We start from the raw sequence: 6,000 nt of genomic DNA, 5'->3' as shown, positions 1-6,000 counted from the left end.
CAACTTGGTATAATTTGACACACAGAAGCGTTCTTCCTGTTACTTTCTTTGCTGAAAACTGTCTTTGGGGAGCAGGGGGCGGAAGTGGAGGAGAGGTCACAACCTTAAGCTGCACCCCTTGGCTTTCCTCCAAGGACTCTGCCCTGACTTGCATAGAGAAGGGATGTTGAAGCAGTTTCAGTGTCACAAAGGCTTTAGGTGCATCAGAAGACCCACCAGAGGAGTGGCTGTCAACCTTCCTAATGCTGTAACCCCTTAATACAGTTCCACCATGTTGTGGTCATCACCCCGATAATACATTTTTTTTGTTACTACTCCATAGCTATAATTTTACTACCGTTATGAACCATACTGTAAATATCTGATATGCGGCCCCCCATGAAAGGGTCATCTGACCCCCAAAGGGATTGCAAGCCACGCCTCCTGAGCATGGGCGGGTTAGCTTCTTCTTGCTCTATGGCCCTGTAAGTGCTAATGACGTGGTGGACATTAAACAGGAGAAAGGTCTCAGACAAAAAGAACTATGTTCACGTTACACCACTTTCAGGGTTGTTACCTTAAACAAACAAACCAGCCTCCGTGTGGCTGTTACCACAGCCCCTGCTGCAGACGAGGGGGGCACAGAGGAAGCCAGTATACCTTGCCCAGTGTCGGGAGTGAGTCGCCACCACGGTCATCATCTTTATATGATCATCATGTCTGCTTCTCAAGGTGTGGAGGTGACGAGGAGGGGAACAGACAGCACTGTGTTCCGTTCCTTCTGCAGATGGAGTCATAGCGGAGGTTCAGCAGGGTCTATGGGACGTGGCTGGGCAGGGTCTGGTGGCACTGTCGACACTGGGTGGGTGCTGGGTTTCTGCACGGGGCATGGTGGTTAGTGAGGGTGGAGGATCGTGAGGTCGCCCTGTCACACCCTGGAAGGTCCTGTCCTCCCTGCTCCCGTCCTGTCAGCATCCTTTCTTTCCTTACTCTTCTTCTCTCTGGAGACAGGGAAACACATCAGCTCATTAATGTAGAAGCCATTTTCTTCACCATAGCTTCTCAACACATGGATGTATGCGTTGAAATCGACAAGACAAAGAGCAAAAAGTGTGTTAGGATGTTAGTGAGAGAAACTCGGAGAGCTAGATCGTGCGATGCGAATGACCCTTCCGTTAAAATAGTAAGGCGCGGCTCATTGGGGGACGGTAATGATGAAAGGAGAGGAATAATAGCTTTTGTCCGTTTTTTCAATCTTAGATATGGTGTTTGCTGAACTTATTACTTACTTAGTTCTTACTCATATTTCAACATTTGCTCTCCCGAGCCCAGGCGAAACCCGTGTGGATCTGGAAATGTATCTTAACCTTTCCCACTTAATTAGTGAAGAGTCTATCATGAGCATGTTTTTGTACATCATCCTTAGAGGGATAACAAAGACTTGGTAAGGGCTGCCTTCGCTGTCATGGCAACTGCCAAGCGTGTTTTCAGAGAGGGTTGTGTGTGTGCCCTTTAAACTGGAACTCTATAACCGGGTTCTTAAAATGTCAGCTATCATTTTTAGTTCTCTAGAGCTGCACCCAAAGCAGCAGAAACTAGGCTTGTGTGAGGCCCTCGAAGCCTTCTTGTCTGCAGCTTAGGTTCCGGTACATTTAAAATGGCAAGACTCTTGTAAGTCCACGGGCCTCTGTGCTGGCTCATCTCCACGCACTCCATCATCTTCCAGTTTTTTCTGAAATTCTGAGGCTTACCAGCTTTCCCTTTCCAAACTGAAGAGAATCACAATATAAAGTATTATCTGTCTCCTCACTAGTAAAACTCCCAAGAAGCCCACAGAATGGAGGCTTCCTATTTTGTAGGTACAGACACCTGGATCGGGGATCTAGACACTGCCACCTTGCAGAACATTGGCCAGAGGGTCGCGCTAAACCCACCCTGGCCAGTTGTCTGTGTTGCCAGCACAAATACCCAAAGTTGTATTTGGTCCAGGTGTGGCAGCTTTCCGACTCACACCGGGTAGAATGACATCACCTGTCATTTACTGTGCACTCAGTGTGTGACAGCCTCCGTCCTATGTACTGTATGTAACCTATATTTCCTGTATTAACTCAATTCCCAAAGATGCTATGGAGAAATAACTTTTATCGAGTCTGCTGTACAGAGGTGGGAAACTGAAGTGAGTGCACAGCTGATGTAATTTCCCAAGTTCAAGTAGCCGAGAGGTGGAGGAACGAGAATTCGAGGCCAGACTGGCTGCTTCCAGTGCCCATGCTGTCTACCTGTGAACTATGAACACTTAGCGTGGTGGCAGCTGCCTTTTAAACCACTGAGTAGAAGCAGAGGCTCATGGGTGTGAATAGCCTGGGACTGTAGACACCTTCGATGTCAGCATGGTGTTGCTTTTGACTTCTGTTAATATTTAAAGAAAGTGTGTCCTTGTTTACTCCTAGTGCTCCCCCCGCCACGTGCATGCACACGTGTGTGCACACACACTGTTCTTCCTTGTACAGTTATACCGAAACTTCCTTGGTAAATACCTAGGTTATTGCAGACCTGCTAGGTTGCTCAAACAGGATAGCCTGTCTCTGAGTCCTCCTCAGTCTTCATAACAGTCCTTAAATTGCACACCCGGGAAATCTTTGTTGAAATATACTACACCTCAACCCTCCTCCTCGCCACCTCTCCAGAGTCTGTAGAAGTCCCCGCGTCCCACCAGTTTCACTGTCCTCCTGACTCCCCTGTTGAACACTCCAGGTGCACCCCTCTTCTGTTTCCCCCTCACCTGCTGCGGTCAGTGGTCGGCCCTTGTTTCTTTGTCTCCTGATGACTTGTGAACTAAGGCTTTCCGCATTGTCCCTTTCTCCTCTGCACCCGTGACAGTCGCCAAGTTAAAAGGCCCCCAATGAACCTCATTATGCCTGGTGTTGGGATGCGTTAGGGATAGGGCTTTGTCTCTCTGCAAGACCAGCGTGTTGTCATTTTATCTCCTTACAGATTCTCTGGGAATTCTGATGCTGGACATGCCAGTCAGCCGTAGGTTAAAAGACAGAGCATCCATTTTCTAAATGTGTGCCTCTCTGTGGCTGACCTCCTCCAGGGAGACGCTTCGTTCATTTAAAAAATCCCTTCTAAGAAATGGATCCAAATACAAGACATAGACTTTGTGTGGACACTGTCTGATTTGGGGTTCCTCTAGTGCGGGGAAGGCGGAATGTAATTCAGGGTAAGAAAGTGAGTTTCAGGCTTATGATATTGCGTGGATCTCTTGAGGGTAGCTTGTGATACTGACACTTACGGGCATATTCACAAATCAGGAGGAGGAGGAGCATGGGAAGAGGATGGTCCAAGAAGAGGCAGCGGAGGGCAATGGGGGATAAACATATGGTTGAATGTGCCGTGTGTGCGTGTGCGTGTACGTGTGTGTGTGTGTGTGTGTGTGTGTGCGCGCGCGCGCGTGTGCGTGTGTGTTTGCAATTTTTTAAATTTATTTATTTTTATTCAATATATTCATTATTTACATTTCAGATGATTTCCCCTTTTCTGGCTCCCTACTCCCCGAAAGTCCCATAAGCCCTCTTCCCTCCCCCTGTTCCCCCATCCACTCCTTCCCACTTTCCTGTTCTGGTATTACCCTATACTGCTGCACTGAGTCTTTCCAGAACCAGGGGTCACTCCTCCATTGTTCTTGGACATCATTTAATATGTGGGTATTATTATGTCTTGGGTATTCAGAGTTTCTAGGCTAATATCCATCTATCAGTGAGTGCATACCATGATTGATCTTTTGAGACTGGGTTACCTCACTTAGTATGATGTTATTCAGGATCCAGAGGATTACCCAGCATGCAATAAGGACACATGCTCCACTATGTTCATAGCAGCCTTATTTGGAGTAGCCAGAAGCTGGAAAGAACCCAGGTGTCCCTCAGTGGAGGAATGGATACAAAAAATGTGGTATATTTACACAATGGAGTACTATTCAGCCATTAGAAACAATGAATTCATGAAATTCTTAAAGAATGAATTTAAAATATTATATTAAAAATACATAAATAACTTGGAAATACATTGAAAAATTGTTATATTTTAGTGGTATATGTATGTATGTGTGTATTTGTATATGTGTGTGTGTGTATGTGTGTGTCTGTAGGTGTCTTTTTTGAGACAGCCTTACTCTATAGCCCAAGCTCTCTGGAAAGTCAATATGTAAGCTAAAGCAGCCTTAAATTCACAACAATCCTCCTGTCTCAACATTCCAGGTGCTGGGATTATAGGCATGAGTCTTCATACCTGCTGGACTTCATGAATTTAAAAAATTTAGCTCTGTTTCCAGCATTTAAGAAGAAACTAAATTGTGGTAGATTCACAGACACAGCAATTGGAAGCTTTGGATGATACCCCTGTTATGACCCAGGAATTGACACTGGGGTAGGGATGGCGGGCAATGGGCAGGAAACAGTAGATTAAAGAACAAATGGAAATGGAAGAGGTGACAGGAGAGGGCCAGGGAGCTAAGGGACTGTGTGTGTCTTCATGCGACCATTACGGTGCAGGAGTGCCTGCTCCTGTTTAGTAGGTCAGATTTATCACCACAAGATGAATTTGTTTTGTTTTTCTTTCTATTGGTTCTCTGTGAATTTCATATCATGTACCCCAATCCCACTTATCTCCCTCTCCCCTCGTACCCACCCTCCATCTCTGCAACCTCCTCCCAAGAGAGGGAAAAAAGCATCTTTTTTTTTTCTTTTTTGGTTTTTTGGATTTGGTTTTGTTGACACAGGGTTTCTCTGTGTAGCCCTGGCTGTCCTAGAACTCGCTCTGTAGACCAGGCTGGCCTCGAACTCAGAAATCCACCTGCCTCTGCCTCCCAAGTGCTGGGATTACAGGTGTGCACCACCACTGCGCGGCGGGGGAAAAAAAGCATCTTGTTGTGGAAGCTGCAGTGTGTCACAGTGCACCCCACAGCACACCCCTCTGTCTCCCCTTCTTTGCTTGCAAATGTTCATTGCAATGATTCTATCTGGTTCGCAGCCTCTGGCTGCTGCTGCTCTATTAATGCTGGACCCGCCCTGGGACTCCTCTCGGATACCCTGTTGTTGCTCCTCACGAGATCCTCCGGTTTTGGATCTGCAGGACCCTCCCCTTCATCGATGGGGTAGATGTTGGGGTGGGCCGACTCAGCCCTGGATCAGGGCCTGAGGTACCTGAGCTGGTCAGCCCACCCACCAGCTCTCGCAGGCTCACCCCCTCTGGCAGGCTCACCCACAAGCCACACGTCCAAGGCCAGCTCCACTATGCAGGGCCAGCTCTCATGCCCTGATGACTTCGCGGCCAGCCTTCCTCCCTGCTGTGGCAGGGGTAATGGGGGAGTACATCTCTCTGTCACCCATGTCACTGAACACACACACAGACAAGTGATGGGACCAGCTCTCCCATTCTCCCATCCTCGGGCTGGGCTGGCTAGCCTGCGCCAGCCTGCCTATGCCTCCACCACCAGGGACAGCTCTCCTTTTCCATGACCCCAGGGCCAGGTCTCCCATCTGCTGCAGGTGGTGAAGGGTGAGGAGGAAAGAGAGTATCTCTTCCTTGTGCACACTGCCTCCTGGGAGATAAGTGACAGGGCCAGCTCTTCCACACTTACATCCTTGGGATTGGCTCAACCACCATTCCCACAATGTGCGGGCCATTCTCACAAGTAATGCGGGGGCATGGGTATGGGCATGGGCAGGGGCAGGGGCAGTGGCAGGGCCAGGGGCAGGGCCAGGGCCAGGGGCAGCTCTCCTGTTTTCATGCTCCCAAGGCCAGATCTCCCACAATGCCCAGATGAGGAGTGGGGCCATTTCTATACATTCCTCAGACATCAACATGTCCACCCAGGCAGCATCCCAGGCCAGGGAGGTCTGCCTGGCCTCTGTTGGAAACAGACCCCTGCAGCAGTAGGGACATGGACCTAGACATGGCCCCCAGTGGCAGCACAGGCCGAACCCCACCATGGTCCCAGGTGGCATCACTGGGTACTTC

The 6,000-nt window shown here is 48.8% G+C and overlaps 1 protein-coding gene across 1 annotated transcript in view; it reads left to right on the top strand.

Moving 5' to 3' along the window:
- Fig4 (FIG4 phosphoinositide 5-phosphatase) overlaps positions 1 to 6,000 on the top strand; it is a 109,845-nt gene that overhangs the window by 80,971 nt on the left and 22,874 nt on the right. The gene's annotated exons all lie outside the window — the stretch shown is intronic.

Source organism: Apodemus sylvaticus, chromosome 19 (genome assembly GCF_947179515.1).
Source record: "Apodemus sylvaticus chromosome 19, mApoSyl1.1, whole genome shotgun sequence".
Lineage (NCBI taxonomy): Eukaryota > Metazoa > Chordata > Mammalia > Rodentia > Muridae > Apodemus > Apodemus sylvaticus.
Note: the sequence above shows the minus strand (reverse complement) of the source record. Positions and strands in the feature narration are given on the sequence as shown.